This window comes from Chenopodium album, chromosome 13, assembly GCF_948465745.1.
Source record: "Chenopodium album chromosome 13, dcCheAlbu1.1, whole genome shotgun sequence".
Lineage (NCBI taxonomy): Eukaryota > Viridiplantae > Streptophyta > Magnoliopsida > Caryophyllales > Amaranthaceae > Chenopodium > Chenopodium album.
Window position 1 is genome coordinate 33240645 of NC_137846.1, and position 21177 is coordinate 33261821.

Genomic DNA, 21177 nt, shown 5'->3' on the forward strand with positions numbered 1-21177 from the left:
CCAAGTAATTCACAATATCCGCATACCATGGAGCCGACTTCACCTCAAGAACGTATAGCACATCATCCCTTAAAGCATCCTCAATTGGCAAACCATCATCCTTGAACCTTGCACCGCCCAACCTTGAAAGGTGATCCGCTACCACGTTCTCGGCACCCTTTTTATCTCTCATTTCATAGTCAAAGTCTTGGAGAACTAAAACCCATCTCAACAACCTTGGTTTAGCTTCCTTCTTCCCTATCAAATATTTGAGAGCCGAATGGTCGGTGTACACAATTTTCCTAGAACCAATGAGGTAGGTTCTAAACTTCTCAAATGAGTGAATAACCGCTAAGAATTCCTTCTCGGTGGTTGTGTAGTTTCGTTGAGCGTCGTTGAGAGTTTTGGACAAATAATGTATGACATGAAGCTTCCCATCCTTTCGTTGCCCAAGAACCGAACCAATAGCCTCGTCGCTTGCATCGCACATGAGCTCAAATGGAAGAGACCAATCCGGGCCTTGGACAATAGGGGCGGTGCAAAGGGCCTCTTTCAACCTGCAAAAAGACTCATGACAAGCATCATCAAATATAAACTCTTTATCTTGTTGCAATAGGGATGTGAGAGGTTTTGCAATCAAAGAAAAGTCTTTTATAAAACGCCGATAGAACCCGGCATGGCCAAGGAAAGACCTCACTTCCCTCACGTTGGTGGGGGGAGGAAGTTTCTCAATGACCTCTACCTTGGCTCTATCAACCTCAATGCCGGCATGGGAAATTTTGTGCCCAAGAACAATCCCACTTTCTACCATAAAATGGCACTTTTCCCAATTTAGCACGAGGTTAGCCCTCTCACATCTTTCTAAGCAACGAGATAAATTAGATAGACAATCTTCATAGGTGGCTCCTCCAACGGAGAAGTCATCCATAAAGACCTCTATCTCATCCTCAATCATATCACTAAAAATGGACATCATACAACGTTGGAATGTTGCGGGAGCATTACAAAGCCCAAAAGGCATCCTACGATACGCATAAGTACCGTAGGGACAAGTGAAAGTTGTCTTCTCTTGATCCTTGGGGTCAATCGGGATTTGGAAAAACCCCGAATAACCATCAAGAAAACAATAGAAGGAATGCTTTGTAAGCCTCTCCAACATTTGATCAATGAACGGTAATGGAAAATGATCTTTGCATGTACTTGTGTTGAGTTGGCGGTAGTCAATGCACATGCGCCAACCGGTTACAAGCCTAGTGGGAACTAGTTGATCATGATCATTTTTCACTACCGTCATTCCCCCTTTCTTAGGCACAACTTGCACGGGAGATACCCAATCACTATGAGCAATTGGGTATATAATTCCCGCATCAAGAAGCTTAGCCACTTCCTTCCGCACAACCTCTTGCATGGAAGGGTTAAGCTTCCTTTGCCTTTGCCTAACGGGTTTGGCATCTCCCTCTAGATCAATTTTGTGCATGCATAAGGAAGGACTTATACCTTTGATGTCATCAATGGTATAGCCTAAAGCTTTCTTGTGCTTTTTCAAAACATTGATCAAGAGGGAGGTTTGCTCCTCTGTTAGGTTGGAATTAACAATCACGGGGAAAGACTCATTAGAACCAAGAAATACATACCTCAAGCCCAAAGGTAGAGGTTTCAAGTCTACCTTTGGTGCTCCCTTACCATTGGTGCCCTCTTCTCTTTCCTCAACTTGAAAGAGGTCATGGGTGTGAAAAGCTTCCTCCTCCATGCTCTCATCCATGCACTTGCTCTTGCTCTCCTCTAGCAAATCCTCATAGAATTGAATGTCGTCCTTGCGAACACCTAGCTTAGAATCATTCAACAATACATTCTCTAGGGGATCGTTAGAAGCATACAAATGGGAACGAGAGAATTCACTAAGCATGGAATCTAGAACATCTACTCTAAAGCATTCACTACTTGAGGAAGGTTGTTGCATGACACTATTTAAATCAAACTCAATTGAGTCATTGTCAATTTTCAAAGATATTTTGCCTTCCTTCACATCAATAATGGCCCTAGAGGTGGCTAAGAACGGCCTACCCAAGATAATAGGAATCCTTTCATCCTCATCCATTTCTAGCACGTAAAAGTCCACGGGGAATGTAAACTTCCCTACCCTAAGGGGGATGTCCTCCACCTTCCCCATGGGAAATTTAATAGACCGATCCGCTAGTTGGAGAGTGGTGTTGGTGGGGGAAAGGGTTCCTACATTGAGCTTTTGGTAGACGGAGTAGGGCATGAGGCTCACACTCGCTCCTAAATCACATAAAGCTTTGTCAAACTCAATCCCATTGATAGAACAAGGAATGGAAAAACTACCCGGATCCTTCAACTTAGTGGGAAGTTTGTTGGAAAGGATTGCACTACAATTGGCGGTCAAGCTCACCGTTTCACACTCCCTTCTCCCACTCAAAAGATCTTTCAAAAACTTAGAGTAATGGGGCATTTGTTTCATAGCATCTATAAAAGGGAGGGAAACATGCAAGTTCTTGATCACATCCAAAAACTTCCCAAATTGAGCATCAAGCTTAGCTCTCACAAATCTTTGGGGAAAAGGTAGTCTCTCCTCTCTAGGTTGGAGATTTAGGGGCAAGGGGGTGGTCTCTTTTTCCTTTTGCACCTCAACATCCCTCTCCCTCTCAACATTAGAAGGTTCCTTGGTTCTCTCACTCCCCCTCTCCAACTCTACTTCATTTCGAGGTTCTTCCTCAACTAAGGGGTCACTCCCTACTACCTTTCCACTCCTTGTTGTCACGGCATACAAAGGTTTTGGGTTGACTCCTTGACTAGGGATAGAGGAAGAAGAAGAAGAGGAATAATTGGAAGCAAGTTGGGCAATTTGGGTTTCAAGCATTTTCATATGAGCATTGGTTCGCTTCTTTTCTTCCTCATTCCTCTTCTTTTCCTCCTCATGCATCTTCATGATGGCATCTAGCTTAGCCATCACGGGATCATTAGGAGGGGCCTCAATTTGAAGAGGTTGTTGAGGTGGAGGAAGTTGGGATTGATGGAAACCCGGAGGCCTATTGGTTTGGGCATAGTTAGAAACATTTTGGCCCCTATTGCCTCCGGCTCCTTGGTTGGTAACACTACCTTGTCGATTATTTCCCATGTTACCTTGATCACCAAAATTTTGATTTTGATGGTCTTGGTATCGGGAGTTGGGTTGTTGGTTTTGGTAGCCATACCCTCTTTGGTTAGAGTAGCCTCTTCCATTGAAATTGGAAGGGCCTCCCCCACCATGATATTGGTTACCATAGCCACCACCACTTTGATTCCAACCACGGTTTCCACCTTGATTCCAATTCCCCATTTGATTAGGGTTTGGCCTCAAGTTCCCTACATTTTCCATTCTAGGAGAAAAATTCATGGCATTGACATCTTCTACACTATCATCATGTTCATAGGGAGGGGGTTGAACTTCACAAACATACACACAATGGGAGGTATCATGATCATAGGTTTCACAATTTGAGCAAAACATGCATCCTTGAGGCATTTTATTATAAGAAGAGGGGGAAGAAGTGGCCATACCATTGCCTCCCTTGGTTGAAGGGGAGGTATTACCATGAGGATTGGACCTTTCTTTCATCATTTCATCCATTTGCTTGGCCATCTTGGAGATTTGGGAAGAAAGGTTGTTGATTGCGTTGGCTTGCTCCAATGCATAGACACCTTTGCTAGAAGTGGCCTCCCTTTCTCCTTCGTACCAATCATCATAGTGCTTTGCGGCCTCCTCTATGATGCATTCCACTTCATCCTCTCCCTTGTTCATGATTGGACCGCCGGCGGCGGCATCTAGGCTTGTTCTCCCTTGAGGTGAGAGACCTCCATAGAAAGTGTGGATGAGTTGATACTTGGGTATCCCATGATGTGGGCATTGGCGTTGAAGCTCCTTGTACCGGTCCCATGCCGCACTTAGAGTCTCACCACTCTTTTGACGAAAGCCTTGGATCAACGATCGAGCCTCGGCGGTCTTCCTATGGTTATAAAATCTCCTCAAGAAAGCCGTAGTCACTTGGTCCCAAGTTGTGAGAGAGTTAGGGGGCACCTCCTTCTCTAGCCATTCTAGACCTCTCCCAATTAAAGAAAATGGAAACATCTTGAGACGGATGTACTCTTGAGTCACCCCGTTGGCTTTGATTGTGTCACAATATTTCTCAAATTCTTTTAAATGCTCATGAGGGCTCTCAAATTTCCCACCCGAGAATTGTTTCCTCTCTATCAAAGCAATCAAATTGGGCTTGATTTCGAAGTTGTTGGCTTGAGTGGTAGGAGTTAGGATCCCACTTTGGGCTCTAAAGGCTTCGGGAGCCCCAAGACGACTCAAAGGTGTATTCTCTCCCATTTTAGGACCGTCTTCACCTCCGGACTTAAAGTTTGAAAAGGGGTTGATATCGGGACTTGATAGCGAATTAGGGCTATCTAAGTCTTCACTTGAGGGTGAAGATGGTGGAGTATCTTCCAATTCTCTTACTCCTTCTTTCGTTGGGGTGTAAGAATTTCTACTCCTCGCTCTCGCTTCTCTTCGAAGTAAGGACAAAGATCTTTCTAACTCCGGATCAATGGGGACCAAAGACCTTGAGCGAGTTCGTCCTCTGTTCATACAACAAAGCTAAGGAGAACGTAAGCACTGACAAGTAACAAGAAGTAACAAATACTAAAAGACAAGAAATGAGATAGTCTCAAATGAAGTAGTGAAAAATTAATGGAAGCCGTGTCCCCGGCAACGGCGCCAAATTTGACAAGGTAATAATCGCGTCGTCAAACGACTACACCTCAATCAAATATAATTTATACACCTAAACAAACCTAATACAAGTATAAGGCAAGTATAGGGGTCGAACCACAAGGAGACATGCATAAACACCACATTCACTACTCAATACTTAAGCTACCTCGGTACAAGAAGTGTGAAAAGCTAAGAAATTAAACTAGAGATTAAGAACGATTAAAACCAATATAACTAAGCACCAAGGGAAGTAGGTAGATGTAGTGGCCAATTGATCATGCAATAACACGGAGGCAAGGCAATGGTAAACTAAGCATGTAAGAATATCGAATTAAAGCTTAATCTAACCGCCTTCCGGGGTCAATCAAATTCTCCTAACATAGCCTCTATGTTTCCACACTAGAACCATATATTAGAAGGTGCAATCAAAGAACTATCGATAGTAATGAATCTTAACTAAGTCAACTTCCGTTTCTTGTTAGCAAAGATTCACCTTTAATCAACTAACAATGTGCACTTGCAAGAAGATTAAAGAACATCAAACACACAAAGACTTTAATCACCATTAACAAAACCCCAACATCATAAGCATGAATCAATCAACAACTACACCATCCCCACACCCTTGGCTAGGGGACTACTCACAAATCATATTGAAGGCAATATCAATCATCAAATCAATAAGCATCAACATGATCAATAAGCAATTAAGGAAAATCAAAATAAGCAAATAAAACTAAATACAAAAGCAAAGAAAGAGAGTAAGAAATTGCTCATTAATTGAAGATGAAGATTTACAAAGGTTCAAGCAAGCTCCTTCTTCAATATCCAAGTTCATCAATTAAAATCCACACTTTCTCTCTCTACTAATGAAGTTTCTCTCACTAGATTAGGGCTAAAAATGTTTCTAGGTAATCATCGACATCCCCTAAACTTCTCTACGGCCTATATATATAGGTCCCCCCAAAAGATACAAAATACGAAATAAAACAAACTGCAGTTCAGCGGTGCGCGCCCGCGCAAATATACTGCGCGCCCGCGCAGAAGCTGGGTGTGCGCCTTCGCAGATCTTGCGCGCCCGCAGATTTGTGGGTACGGAGGATGAGACCCATGGATGCGCGCCTTCTCTCAGCAATACTGCGCGCCCGCTCTTGAGGGGTGTGCGCCCGCACACAAGGCGCACACATGGCGCACGCAACACTCTGTTTTGGTTCTGCTTCTGTTGCTGTGCTGTGCGCGGGTTCTCCCAGAGCTGCGCGCCCGCGCACATCAGTCGCGCGCCCGCACACGGAGCGCACACATGGCGCACAATTCTTCTGTTTGTGTTCTGCCAAGGAGCCATCCTGCGCGGGTTCTCCCAGTGCTGCGCGCCCGCACACAGGGGAGATTGGGTGTGAATTGCTCTTCTTCCAATGCCTTGGTTCCTACAAAACAAAAACAAAGAAAACAAGGAGAAAGGCAAACAAGGAAAAGAGGAACAAAAAGGAGAGAAAAGGGGGCAAACAAGCTACAAATGGGTGGGAAAAACCCGTAAAGTGTACATTAAATTGTGGCATAAATGCCACTCATCAGGTATTCCTTAAATTATTTCGTAGCTTGTATGTACTCAGCTTTGCTGATTGCGTGCTTTTGTGTGTGTCCTTCTTTGGTCATGGCCTTCGCCTTTCAATGACCCTGTGACGATCCAATTTTTACACTTGTAATATTGGGGAGCAGAATAACCACAGGTTCTTACACATGCAGCATTCATCAGGGTTGTGGGATTTTGAGTACAGAGTTGGTTGACTGCAGTTTATGTCTTTCGCAAGTTGAATTTATTTCAACTCGATTTTTATTTGACACTATTTCTTTTGGTTTGAATTTGTTCGAACACTGGATTTATTTACTTACTACTTTTTGATGGGTTTTGATAAAGGGCCTTAATGGTTCCAACTTGTAATATTTATTTTGATTTAATCCTTTGATTTTGAGGTTTATTTATAACTGTTTTAAGTTTTTCGCTGCTAATTTCTGAAATAGCCTTAACGTTTGAACACGTGGCGGTAGCGCGCCAGTAATTCTCTTGAAATTGTTCAGGTTATATACAGGTTTTTAAGAGAGAATTATTGGGGTGTTACAGTGGTAGGCCTCGAAACAGCTTTGGCATTGGGAGTAAAGAAACTTCGAATATTCGGAGATTCTTCTCTGATCATCAACCAAATCTCCAAATGATGGAAAATAAGGAGTGAAAGTTTAGCCCCTTACCAAACTTATCTGGAAACTCTCACCAACCAGTTGGAAAAGGTAGAATACACATATTTACCTAGAGAGGAAAACCAATTTGCTGATGCCTTGGCAAGACTAGCCTCAATGGTTAGGATTCCCACGGAAATCGAGCAAATGCCTTTAACCATAGAGAAAAGGCATAAACCGACTTACATTCAAGTCATAGAAGATGATGAAGTGGTCCAAGATGAAGAAGAAGAAGAAGAAGAAGAAGAAGAAGAAGAACCATGGTATACGGACATACTCAATTATGTCCCCAAAGGAGAATATCCTCCTCATGCTGACAAAAGAGCAAAACGAGCATTAAGACTCTTGGCTTCCCAATATGTACTTATAAACGACGAGTTACACAAAAGGGTACCTAAGGGTCGAGCTCTCTTATGTGTAGGCAAAAAGGAAGCCCAAAAGGCTATGAGGATAGTCCACGAAGGCGTCTGTGGAACTCATGTTAATGGCAAAATGCTAGTCCAAAAGATAATGCGAGAAGGATATTATTGGAGTACCATGAATAGGGACTGTCATCAACACGTAAAAAGATGTCCTAAATGCCAAATATACGCTAACTTACAACATGTTCCTCCATCTCTACTCTACACCTACACATCACCATGGCCATTTTCAACATGGGGAATTGATATCATTGGAAAAATTACCCCTCCTAAGACAGGAGGTCACGAATACATTCTAGTATCAATCGATTACTTCACGAAGTGGGTTGAAGCACAGTCATGTGCTAAACTCACTGCAAAACATGTAGCACTCTTTATCGAAAAGAACATTATTTGTCGATATGGAGTCCCACATGAGATGATAAATGACAATGGAACTCACTTTCAAGCAGAATGCGAAGAATTGCTACAAAAGTATGGTATTCAACACCATCACTCTTCTCCTTATAGACCTAAAGAAAATGGAGCGGTTGAGGCGGCTAACAAGAATTTAAAGACTATTATCGAGAAAGTGACAAAAAATTACAAAGATTGGCCTGACAAACTCCATTTTGCACTTTGGGGTTATCGCACGTCAATTCGTACATCAATAGGAAATACGCCATTCTCCTTAGTCTATGGAATGGATGCCGTACAACTTGTAGAGCTAGAGATACCTTCTCTACGCATTGCGTTGGAAAGTAAACTCGATGAAGTCAAATGGACAAGGGCGAGATATGAAGAGCTAATTCTACTCGATGAAAAGCGACTAGAAGCTTTACATCATACTCAATGCTATCAAACCCGTATAGGTAGACACTTTAATAAGAAGGTCAAGACAAGAAACATCAAAGTAAGAGACTTGGTGTTAAAAGCGCTAAGGAAAAATGTTTTGGATCCAAGAGGCAAATTTAGGCCTAATTGGTCCGGAGCATATATCGTCAAAACCATCCTGTCAGTAGGTGCAGAAAAACTAACTGATATGGATGGTAATGAGTTCTCAAACATGACGAACCTTGACTAACTTAAAAAGTACTACCCATAATTACTTGAGTAGGACACTCAAGAAAGCTACGTTTGGCCTGATTCCTTAGGAAAGGATACGTAGGCAACCCTTTACAGGGTGCGACCACTTTAATTTTCACAAATCTCGCATCCCACCATCAACAAAAATTCGCTCAGCATCAACACAAAGTAAAAAAGTCTGTCGCCAGGCGACAGACTGCAGCGCCAGGCGACGAAGTACAGCGCCTGGCGACGAAAGCAGCGCCAGACGACAGACTTAAAATCGCGGCGCCAATTTTCTGCGAATATCTGGGCAAATTTCGGTGTATTTTGGAATATTTTCGACTTTCGTACTCGAGAAATTTTCTGGAAAATAATCTAAGTTGTTTTCATTGCTTTAATAAATTAAATGTAAAAGTTAATTTAATTAAAAAGCTGAAATTGCATTAATAAAATAAAGTAGAATTACATTATTGATGGAATTTAAATAAAAGATTAATAAAATAAATTGACTTAAATTAAACTAGTCTAATAAATTGGAAGTTAAGCAATGCTTCAATCTTTCTTCTCTTTCTTTGCTCTTTTCCAATTCTTGTCAGTTTCTTCCTCATCATCCATTACTTTAGCTAGTAGGAATCCTTTAGAGGACCTACATTCAATCTTAGAGTAAATAGTTTCTCCTTTGGCTAGGACACCATGTTTCTTTTCCACCCAAACTTTCTGTTCTGAGGAGACAACTTTTCTTTTCTCTTTGCCTTTAGTAGTGCCCTTCTTCTTAGGCATCATAGGTGTTTTGAATTCAACTCTTTCACCTACGCGTTCCTTAACAGGAATTATCTTGTCACCTAGACGGTTCTTCACATTGGTTCTACTTTGATCTTTCTTCTTGCCCTTTTTAAGCTTATTCAGAAGCCAATTCTTCACATTATTGGGCAAGGAAGGAGGAACCTTTTGGGAAATCACTTCCCATAAAGGCCTAGCACTCCAATATGTGTCAAACCTCTCTACTTCTTGAGAAATAGGGAATTCATAGGGACGACGAAGATCTCTAGAAGGAATTGTTTGAATAAGACCGTACTGCCTTTTTACCCTGTAGGGATAATAAAAAGTCATCTTGGTTAAGCTTGGAAGACGGCAAAAGGGTTGCTTGTCGACACCAACCATCTTCTCAATTTTCCACCATGGGACGACCCATTTAATGGCAAAATTACAAGAGGCAAATATTTTGCTCCACTCATGGCAATCCATCTTTATAGAGAAACACTTCTTTCGCCTCACAAAACAGTTTGGAGTGTATTTTTCAATACTGACGGGAGGACTAATTAATTCTAGTATCTCCATTAGCTACATCTGCAAAAATTCAATGCAAATAATTAATATTACTATACAAAAATATATGTTTTTGATTTCTGTAATTAAAAATATTATTTTTCTACTTGTAATAAAATTGGAGAGCCCCGAAAAGGTGCTTTTGGATTTTTCTTTAATTCATCTAGACTAAGCATAGTCTCTCCAACAATTAACGGCATTAGATTCCTTCCAAATTCAATTTGTTCCAAGATAGATACAATAATTGCTTGACCCTCATTATTTCTACCACTAGTGAGAAGATATATGTTAAGCATACAAAAGAGAAAAGCCCTTCTTCTATAAACATGAAAAGACTCAGAATATGGTCTATCAAAGTAGTGGCGTGCAAATTCTTTTAGATTAACTACGCTACCATCAATATTTGTTAGATCTCTGTCTTTTAGATTAAAGAAGCGCTTAAAATCTTTATAGTAATACTCACTCACTCTAGGAATTACCGCAAGATCTAATAAAGAGAAGCCTAGAATGGCACCAAATTCTTCCGGTAAAGGGCTAATTTCATCATAGCCTAGTCTAAAGCAATGTGTGTCTGGATCCCAATATTCTAAGGCGGTATGAATAAAATCTATGTTAATATCTACCCCCTTAATACCATAAATACCTCCCATGTGAAAAAAGTCAAGTTCTTTTCTCTCCTTAGCAGTCAAAAGACCGACACCACTCACGAGTAAAATCGCTAAAACTCTTAGTGACTAAAAACATGATTACTTGTTGAGAAACTAAGGATATAATTATAATTAATCTGTTCGAATTATACATAAATCGGCAGATTAGGGGGCTTTTACGCACAAAACTAATACAGTTCGACTCCTAAAAGGATTCGGAGGAAAACACTGCAGCGCCAGACGATAAATTCGTTGCCTGGCAACGAAGCCTGTCGCCTGATGACGAAAGCAACGTCTGGCGACGACATGCAGCGCCCAGCGACGAAAAGTGGTGCAACGCCAGCTCAACGCGATATGCAAACCGCGTTTTTTTTACTACGATTCGAATTCGTACAATGACTTTACAATTATGCCCTTTGTACAATCACCTTATACACAAAAATTCAATATATTTTTCCTTTTTCTTGGATTTAATCGAGCTTAATTCAATTTAGGCTTATTTTAGTCCAAACTATTTTTCATTTTTTTCTTTTTGGGGGAGAAAGTCGGATACCCTCCATTAATAAAAAAAATGATGGAAATTTTTGCGCAAAATTAATCACAAATTTTTTGCACACACACATATGCACATAAAATGAAAAATAAAAAGGCAAAGATAATACAGACATAATAGATAATTGTTTGTATATACAATGTGTCTAAAATGCAAGACGTATAAAACAAGCCAGCAAAGTCCTACAAAGTCAAAATAAATAAAAAAGCACAGGTACAACTATGGTGCTGGAGGACTTTGCAGACCGAGGAGTATGCTCCTCACCAGCTCCGGACTCGCTAGTAGGCAGGAACCTCAAATCAGGGCCAGTCCGCCCAGGCTCACCCTGGTACTGGATCGACAAAGGCTGAGGCTGCTGCGGCTGCTGCGACGACGAGCCAAACTCGAACGTCCCATCACCCATCGGAGGAGCCGATGTCACGCCCCCTTGGCCCATCGGCCCAGCCTGTGCGCCCTCAGACGAAGAACCCGAGCCCTCCAATGTCTTGGTACGAACGGCATCAGATCGGCCACCCCGGCCACCAGAAGTAGTGCGGCGACGCCACGAGCCAGACCTGGACGGCTCCCTGCTAGCCTCGGGTCTCGTCCGAGTATGTGGTGAAGGAATCGGTTGTCCCTGCAAAATTAAACCAAGTCAAATGCAAAGAAAATAAGAGGACAAACAATACAAAATAAAGAAAAAGAGATACCTCCTCAATAACGTCGTCACGACGATAGGAAGCTCGGTTCCTCATCCTCACCAGCTAACTCCGAAAAGCGTCTATACACCTCGCCATCACTGTCACCACCTCGTGAGAGAACTGTCAAAAACAAGGTCAGTAACAATACAAGACAAGTACAAATAAGCAGTAAACTGGTAACTCACCTAAGTCTCGTAACGAGGAATAGACCGCTCAACAAAGCGCTGATCCTCAGGAGCTGGAGGAATCATCTCCTCAACCGGGCCATACATCGCCTGGTAGCTGATAAACATCCGAGGAGGAACGAACTCAGCAGGTGCAGCCTGGCAAAAAAAAAAAAAAAAAAAGCATACCGCCGCCTCCTCGGATAAAACAGGGGCCGGAGCTAGTAGTGGCAGCAAATCCTCCTCGTAACACTGCCCTGGACGGGCATGAGATCGCCAAGGAGTACCAGCAGGCAACCTCTCCGCCAAGTTTATCAGCATCGCCTCATGTAACATGTGTCGAGGCGGGTGAGCAGGAACGATAAAGATATCCGAAGAGTGCTGGATAGCCACTCTCTCACCAAGGTACACCACGGCCTCGTACGTCCCCTGAAAGTAACAACACTCGGTAGTGTACTGCGCAGCCAGCGCGGGAACAGCAAGATCGGCCCATGGCCGATACATTGCATCAGGCTCCTACAAAACTTGTCTGTAAGATAAAAATCTATTAAAAGGCAATACAAGAGACAAGTGTTCAAAAGAACATACCGAGAGGATCAAATCTCGAACACGGGCAGTAGTGGCCTAACTACTGATGCGACCTCCCCAACAGCCGCCAATAGGGAGCTCGCAAGGAGAAGGTCTTGACGGCGCCAGTGACGGAAAGTACTCGTAGAACCAAATCTACAAGGATAGAGGGAGATCAGCAAATGCTAATAAGAATCTAGAGCTAACTTTAAAAAGGGATAAAGTATACCTCTACGATTCTCTAGAAGCTGAAGAGTGCGATATCCCCTGTAAAAGTCGTGTGGCGACAGAAGCGTCGAAACCCAATAAGAAATCAGCATAGGCTAGGCTGGCCTAGTCATAGGTCCTGACCAGGTGAAGGTCGCGGAGAGCAGGTAGGTAGTAGAGCACTCGGCTACCTCTGTCAGGAGAAAAGGTCCCTGACAGCAAAATAAGAACGAAGATGCGCACCCGCTGCTCACTGGTGGTCGGACCATCCTGAAAGGCCATTGCCAGAGTGGACCGGCAGATACACCGAGCACTAAGTCGTGTTGGCTCAGCCTCGGCACGGACCCAAATAGTAATCGGACCCAACAACTCCTTAACCACCGGAGAAAAGACAGTGATCGTACTGTCGAATGGTAGTACAGCAGAACGGAACTCCAGTCCCGAGATAAGACTGAAGTCAGCAGGGGTGACAGTCATCTCGCCCCAAGGAAAGTGAAAGGTGTTGGTGGTTCCCCAAAAGAACTCCACCAAAGCTCGAACCACGTGGTGGCTCACGTCAAAAGAATACATGGCCTGAGTGGCCCGAAAAAAGGAAGTCAGCCCACAAGATTCCCATAGCAGTCGCAATCCCTCATGGTTGCGGAAATATTTGTCGTACAAAGAGCCAATGGTCTCGTTGCCAGAGCCGTGGCTACGAGTCCTCCCGCTGACGATCCCGCGTCGCACCCGCTCAGAGATGTGGTGCTCGGGAGCAAAGAACAGAGTACGCTCATCCCATTCTAGGAAGGGTCTTAGAGAGGTGGATGGCTCCTCGCCCTCGCTGACGGGCTCGTGCTCCCGTGGAGTGTCCCTAGACCGAGAACCGGAACCGCGTTGTCTAGCCATACTATATTATGCAAAATAACAAAAATGAAGGTTCTATGGTACCTAAGGTTCGCCCAGCCGCATGATACTATGTTCGCAAAGACAGAGTACGTAGTACTAAAATAGAGCATGATTTCAATTCAAGCATAAACGGCATTTTTCAAGCAATCAAACAATTTATTGCAATACTATGACAATTATTGTGACAAATTGTACAAGAATAGCTAGCAAAACGCGAAGAACAAGCCACATTGTTCTCACGACCGGTTCAACAATGGTAAATTGTTCGTTTCTCCACCAAATTGAGTCAAACAAGTCTCAAAACACTCCCAAGGAAATGTATAAACATAATCAAGCAATTTCATGGCATAAAATTCAACAAACAAAGCAAATTAAGCAAAGTAAGTTTCGAATTTTCAGCAAATTTGTGAACTAACATGCGCAAATTCAGCAAAATCCGGAGTGATTTTGAAGAAAACTTACATAGATCAGGAAACTAGATGAAACAAGCTTCGATTTGCAAAATGTTTGAGCGAATTTGGTTGAGAAATGAGCGAGAACGAGTGAATTGAAGTTTGGAACGAATCGCGAACAACAGCAGCAGCGAACGGCAAAATGAGAAAGAAAGGGGATTTATTCAAAAATCCCGAGTGCAGTTCCAGACGACGAAATTGTCGCCTAGCGAAAAGCCTGTCGTCTGGCGACAGAGTCTTCCAGCAGGCGCTGGTGCGGCGACAGAGTATGTGGCCCCGTAATATGGTTATGTGGAACTCATACAGAAATTTTGGGTTCCTTGGTACGCCAGTGAGCCCCTATAAGCAATTTGACATGATTTAGTAATCAGCTCGATTACAATCACAAAAAGTGAGCGACCTGATAAAAGATCGTCTCACTTAGTTTAAAGCGCCTAAACATTGGCTCATTGCAAAAGCACCAACATAATGGTTCATAAACAGAAGAGGCACCGACATAATGGTTCACAAGCAGCAAAAAGCGCCGACGTACTGCCATAGCAGCAATTTCAGCAAAAATCACGGCAGCAAAGTTCAAGCGAGCTTTAAGGATCAACAAGCGTTGGTCTCCGATAATTTTCTTCGGAATATTATCGCAACAACTGAGGATGACTTCAAGCGAAGATATCTTCGACAGCATTCCCTAGCTTGTGGAGGGTTGTCACAAACAACTGATGATGGCTTCAGGCGAAGTAATCTTCGATCATGCTCCCTAGCTTGCGGAAGATGGTCACAAGGCGGTAGAAGATCATTTCAAGCGAAGCAATCTTTGATAGTGTTCTCTGGCTTGCAGAAGACTATCACAGCAGAAATTGGAGGTAGTTACAGGCGTAGCAGTCTTCAGGCGGTATCCCCTAGCTTGAGGAAGATCGTCAAGGTTCCATTGTTCAGAGACGACTGAACATCAAAACAGCAAGATGGCGTTCCCTAGCTTGTGGAAGGTTGTCACAACAACAAATGCAACAATCGATTACTCCCAAAGACGTGTGCTCGACGGTGCAAGATACGCGTTTCTTAACTCTTTTATCTGTTTAACAAACGCTAGTTTGCAGGTATCGGCGTTACAAGAATGATTTAGGATCACAGAACGTTCTGAATCATTCTCCGTCCCTATCACTACTTTGAATTTTGTTTTTGAAACATAAGTTTCTCCAAACTCAGTAAAAGTGGGGGCTTCTAAAGACACCCATTTGTTTCTCTCCAAAACCAAACCCAGTGATGAATACCTTTCGCGTCGAATCATAATCGAATGAAGTGAAAGTGTGGAAAGTCTAATGTTGCGGTTAGTTTTTATAAAAACATTTCTTTCTGTTTTCGAAAACTTGCTTTATTTTATGAAAATAGCCAATCCAGTTTAGTTTGGTCCATGACAAGGGTCCAATAATAGTGTAGTTGGATGGGGCTCGAGAAGAGCTTTCCAATGATATATTATAAGCCCAATTCCGATGAATAATGAGGAAGTTATGGCCAAAATACTAAACTGGGCCTGGTTTGGTTCTTGTATGCGGCCCAATGATCTAGAGGAAGGCCTTTTATTAATTATCATTCCTAAAGCAATTAGGATTGATTATAGTCTTCTAGAATTTTCTAGAAGGTTCTTTTAAACCCTAATAGAGTTAGGGTTGATAATTATGTTTTATGAGTTTTATTTGGAATAAAAGAAGTGTTTTATATATAAATACGATTTTACCCCTAACACAGATTTTACGACTTGAATTTATCAAGAAGTGGATTCCGCGTTGAAAACCTTCTGCATCGCCAAACGACAGGTTCGTCTCCAGGCGCTGCACAAGCGACGCTGCAGTGCAGCGCCTGGCGACAATTTCGTCACCTGGCGACAGGGAGGTGTTTTATTCCTTTTTGAACTCTGATTTGTTTCTATCGATTCCGGACTATTTTCTTATAAATAGGGTCTCTGGACCTCCGTTTTTCAAAAACCGAAATTCTCTAATTCTTCTCTCTCTCTAAGCTAAAGCTTATTTTTTTCTCTCTCCCTCTTTTTAGCCTAGCCTTTTACAAACACAATTCCTCATACATTAGCACTAGACACACCTAGCCAAGTTCGAAGTTGTCTTCGCCCTAGACGTGAAAGGTTTGATATTTCTGAGGGTTTAGTCCCAAATCTCTATTTCAATTATTTAGTTTAATTGTTTGATTTATTATTTTCCTTGAAGTTACTAACGCGTGTATTTTGTTATTAGAAAGAGATACGAGACATCCAAGTAAGTAATTTAATTGCTTTATTGATATTATGATGTAGAAATTATGTTTAGATTATTATTTTGATTCTTAGTATCATGTTAGGATGTTTTATTGCTTCCTAGTATCATGTTCAGGGTAGTTTCTAATATCAATTATGATTTCTACGGTGCTTCCTATTTTCTTTTCTAATATCAGTTAGTATCATGTTAGGGTTAAAGCTTTGATCTTTAATGCTTAGTGACATGCTAGGATTTGTTATTAATCTTGTTAGTATCATGCCTAGGATCTTGCTATTAATATTATGCTGTATTATTAACATGATTATTATTATAATTTATTATTATGTTGCTTGACCTTATTTATTATTATTGTTATTGCTTGATCATACCTTTTATGCATGTTTAAAGGGAATTTGTACTTGTAATCACGCTTAATAAGATAATTAATAATCTTGGTTAGGGATAATATGATTATAATTCATGTGATCGCCAATAATAGATTTATTTGTGCATTAATGTTCAACCAACCTAGATAAATAGGTTTAGGGTTAATCTATTGATTGTATGTTAGTCAGAAAGCGCACATGAATACAAGAAGAATAAAGTAGAGGCCTATTATTAGGGCGGGTTCTTTCTCTTTTAGATTGGATTCGTACCTTCATCCCCGAACACTAGTCATGGTTCCAGACCTATTGGAGTTAGCGATCTCATGGATCGTTAAGGGGTGTAACCTTCACCCTGTGAACGGTTTACAAGTTCTTAAAACTTGTTGGCGACTCTTTTGCTCTAGCTTCCTTCCCTTTGGACGCCACCATGCTTTAGTGTATGATCACGGTGGGGTTCAAGTTTGGGATAATGCTTGAAATATTCCCTACAGTATTGCTCCAAGCTCATGTATCCAAGGTTGTCCAAGAAGAAGGTTAAATGTAGGTTTAATGTCTATGACATGAAATTCAACCATCTTTTGTATTGGGCATGTGGTAATTGGTAGCTTAACAGTTCCACACACCGTTCTCCTTTAATTGTTGTAGGCCCTAATGCTTTGTGTTGTTGCATGAAAATCTTTTTTTGGATCTAGGCCTAAATATTTCACAGTTCGTAATTGACATACATTCACGGCGGACCCATTATCAACCAAAGTAAGAGGGATGTTGTATCCCTTACACCCCACAGTTAGGTATAATGCGTTATTGTGAGTAGTGTCTTTTGAGGGCAAATCATCACTAGTAAAAGTGATTGACTTGTCGGATTTTTTGCTAGTAAGCAAGCTAACGGTTTCCTGTGGAGTTGTGTCCATACTTATAGACAAAGCCATTAGAGCATTCATTAGAGAATTTCTATGTTCTTTAGAAGTAATTAGGAGTTCCCAAATGCTAACATTTACCTTAAATTGACGAAGTTGTTTGTCCATTGGATCTTCTACCTCATGTGGAGGTGGTATTGGATTTTGAATTTGATCTTGATTAGTTAAAGGTCCATTTAGTTGTGCTTAGTAAACTCGCCCAGAATGAGTTAAATGATCTACCTCGTTTGGATTAGTTGTAGGGCTCATGAACCAACTTTCTTCTAGAGGCTTTGAATGTGCCTCCATTTCGAGATGTTTGTTCCATGAGTTGTGATTGATGTCTTGTGACTTCTCTAAGAAATGATCCCAATCAAGTGCTCCACTTGCTTCAACTAAGAGACAAGGTGGAGTTGGGACGGTGGCATACTTAGAAACATATAAGTCTTTGAAGTCGTCGTCCCATAGCCCACACACTTCATTAGTTGCCCCTATGAGTGTTGTGGTTAGAGGTTTCCCTATGGGAATTGTAACGCCCCGTATTTTTAAACCACTATTTTTTGTGCATTTCAACCTATTAAACCTAATTTCTTATTTAAATATCATCCCTAGCTTTTGATATCCTAATGTTTTGACAAAACGATTCAACGTTATTATTTAAAAGGTTTCATATTTGATTTTTAATCATTTCAACTATATTTGACATGTCTGAATTGATATTAGCCTTAAAGGGTGATTCCTTAAGCTTAAGCGTCAATTCAATAAGTGTTACTAAATTATATGTAATTTTAATATTTAACCTATCGCGATTGATACGGGTCATCATGGGTGATTCCTTGACTAAAGTGTCAATTCTATACGTATAAAATGATTTTAGAGTTTTTAACACATTTTATGTTCAATTGTATCAATATCGATAAATAAAGTTGTATTGGGTGATTCCGTCAACTCGTTTATCAAATTGATATTGTTTATAAACTATTCTTTAATTTATATTTATAAAACTTAATATAATGTCCTTTTATTACTTAGGTCATTATAAATATCATTGGTTTCGCATCTCGCCTTTTTATATTGCTTTTCTGTAAAATATGAACTTTATATTTTTTTTGTATCGTAATTTAAATTATTGTTTTCATTATACTATTGTAATTATTATTTAGATTTCAATAATATAATTTATATTATCGTTTATAAAATGTGCTTCAAATCGCCTCTCGTTACATCCCTTTCCTAGTCTAGTTTCGGGCCAACTAGACTTTGTTTATTAGTCGGGTTTTGCCTTAAGATTTTCATGACTAAATAGATTAAGATAGGCTTATTATTAGGTTCCTTAATCCCATTCTTAAGCCTAAATTAATTATTCAATCAAGCCCAAAAGAGAAGCCTTGAATCCTAGCTTTGTATGGCCTTTTTGTGAGCTTCATTTGAGCCCATTCTAGGCTGAATTACACAGCATCTTTGAGGGATTAGAGGCTGCTCATTTTACCCTAAGTAACCCCTCATATTCACCCTCATTACACCTAATTAAACCTATCTAAGTTGCTGCCCAACTCCTCTACTTCTCCTTCCCTTTTTACGTGTACATTATATGCTAGCTTCATCAATTTTTCGTCACCCAAAAAAATGCTGCATATACTCTCCTCTCTCTTCATCCTTTTTGTGAGTTTCAAAGGCAAATCAAGGGGGAAATCTAAGCCTAATTTTCTGCTTAATCAAACTCCATTTCGTGGTCAAATTCCTCCTCTTTTGAGGTGTCAAAACCGAAGAACTTTGAGGGCTTTCAAGAGGGCTGCTTGGGTGGGTGTTTGTGCATGTGGTTGCTGCTGTTTGTGCTTGGTGTTGCTGTCCTTTTCTTCTTGTTTTGGTGGCCTATACATCAAGGTAACTAGCCTTTCTTCCCTTAGATTAGAAATGCCAGGTTTTAGGGTTGAATTGATAGGTAGAAATCATGTTAGGGTTAGATTGATTTGTTGATTTTCATTCTTGATATATATGTTAGAATTTCGTTTACAATTAAGGAGATTTTGGGTGTTTGAATCATATTTTTCGTTCTTGAATTATCTAACAATAAATCCCTAATAGGTGTATGATATTTTGTTATGGTTATATTAGGTTTTGTGATGGTTTTTGGGTACTTAAAACTGATTATGTAATCTGATTATGTGCGTATAAGACTACAGTTTCTGCGGTGGTTATTGGTCGTGAATGAGCCATGAATTCAATGATTTTATTTTATATTATTGTAGAGGATTGTTTTACGATCGATTTGATATATTATGGGAAAAATTCAAAGGTGTTTAAGGCCTCCAAATGACTGATTTTGTGAGACAAGTTGTGCTGCCAACGTGAATTAGGACTTGATATTAGATAGAGTTTATGAGCATGTAAATATCATATTTTGTGACCAATTGAGTATATCTTCTAGATTATCATGTTAGGATTATATAGGAGTTTGTATCTTAGTCAAATTATGTGTGTTGAGGCAAAATTCTATCTTTTATATGCATGTACTTTCGAATTAGTGTGCTGTAATGACAGCTTGTGTTTCACCTGTTCCTAGGCTTTGAATTAATTATTTGTGTTGATTTTATTGCCTAAATTGAATTAGTATCATGTTAGGCTATCACCTAATTAATTCTGGCAGGATTCTAAGCAAGTTTGATTTGTTTTAATGGCGTATAACTAAGTATAGGAACTGCTGCCATCCACTGTGAAAGGAGTGTGATTAGAGAGTTTTCAAGATGTGTTTTGCCAAATTTCTAAGCCTAAATGCATGATTAATATGACCTATTGTGTTTTTAGAGTGTGTAGTAAAATGGGCTAAGCTTAGTTTCATGTTTAAGGTTCGTTTTGGGGGTGTTTTCTGTGAATGGTACTGCTGGAACCTAAATTGGGGCTGCTGTGTTTATGATTTTATTTAAGCATGTTAACTCTAGAATTTTAAGGCCAAAATGGTTTTATAAGATGCTTATTGAGTATATGTATGTGCCCTAATTTTTATTTCGCATTTGAAGTATGTTTGATTGGGTTTTTATGATGATTTTTGGACTCGTAGCTTGCTGCCCTGTTTTGGTTATTTTATGAAATTGTAGTTTGGATTTTTGGTTTTATCAAATGAATTTATGGAATTTTTATTATAACTATTATATATTAGTTGAAATTATATTTTAAATAGGTGATGTGTGAATCTTTGGGTATTATAAATCCCTAAGGTAAAATATTTTGATGTGCGTTTGAATATGTGTGAGTTGTAATTGTATTGTCGACGTCGTAATGCTTTAGAGAAGAATAACACTATCTTTAGCATTACTTCGCCAAGAGTTGTGAATGCAGTTAATTGTTGATTTCCGATAATTAATTATAATCCCGAACTCAGACGATACCTTCTGTGGTTTATTGAGTTGAAATGTGTTTTGAAATGGAATTTCAATTGAATTTAAGAAATACGATTTTCTTATTCAGTTTGAATTGAGTGTAAGACCATTTGGACTCATATATTATATTAAGTATATTTAAGTGATTTTTGAATTGTGTGTGGGGCCATAGTCGGGTGTGAGGCCGAGTTGCTTCCCGATGGTTAATGGACATGCTAACTACCTGGATTGCGAGTCTTAGGTAGCTCAACTTGGGTTAATTGTTGTCGTCTGGGGGTGTGTAAGACCTTATAGGCATCTACCCATAACCGGGAGTTGGCTAATCTTAGACACGGTCTTTTCGAGATGACCGGAGGTTCGT

General features: G+C 40.5%; 1 non-coding gene across 1 annotated transcript; it reads left to right on the top strand.

Annotated features, from left to right (window-relative positions):
- Positions 1-3866: 3866 nt before the first annotated feature.
- On the top strand, positions 3867-3972 carry LOC145577206 (small nucleolar RNA R71). Its single transcript, XR_014098677.1, has one exon. It is a non-coding gene; the product is annotated as a small nucleolar RNA R71 (small nucleolar RNA).
- Positions 3973-21177: the final 17205 nt, after the last annotated feature.